Raw genomic sequence first — 350 nt, 5'->3', positions numbered from 1 at the left:
AAAGCCCAAGGACTCTGGGTACGAGATTGTGGCGAAGCTGGAAGGTGACGAAACATAAACCCTACAAACCGTTACGTTGACTGAGCATTCAAATTGTGTTTGGGTCGCCTGTGGTACTGGGCGACGAAACCAGGCGCATACGGTGGTCACCCTCGGGTAATATTTTAGCAAGCGCGCACGGTGGTGTCGGGTACTTGCAACCACGAGGTCGCGTTTCGTCACCTTCCAGCTTCGCCACAATCTCGTACCCAGAGTCCTTGGGCTTTTTGGTCAGCGGGTGAGCGCCCGGAGCCCGCTTGAGTAGGACTCTGGGATTACAATTCGATCAAAAAACTTAAGGAAATGCGGGA

The sequence above is a fragment of the Montipora capricornis genome, chromosome 2 (assembly GCF_036669925.1).
Source record: "Montipora capricornis isolate CH-2021 chromosome 2, ASM3666992v2, whole genome shotgun sequence".
Taxonomy (NCBI): Eukaryota; Metazoa; Cnidaria; class Anthozoa; order Scleractinia; family Acroporidae; genus Montipora; species Montipora capricornis.
The sequence above is the reverse complement of the archived record's forward strand: the minus strand, read 5'-3'. Positions refer to the sequence as shown.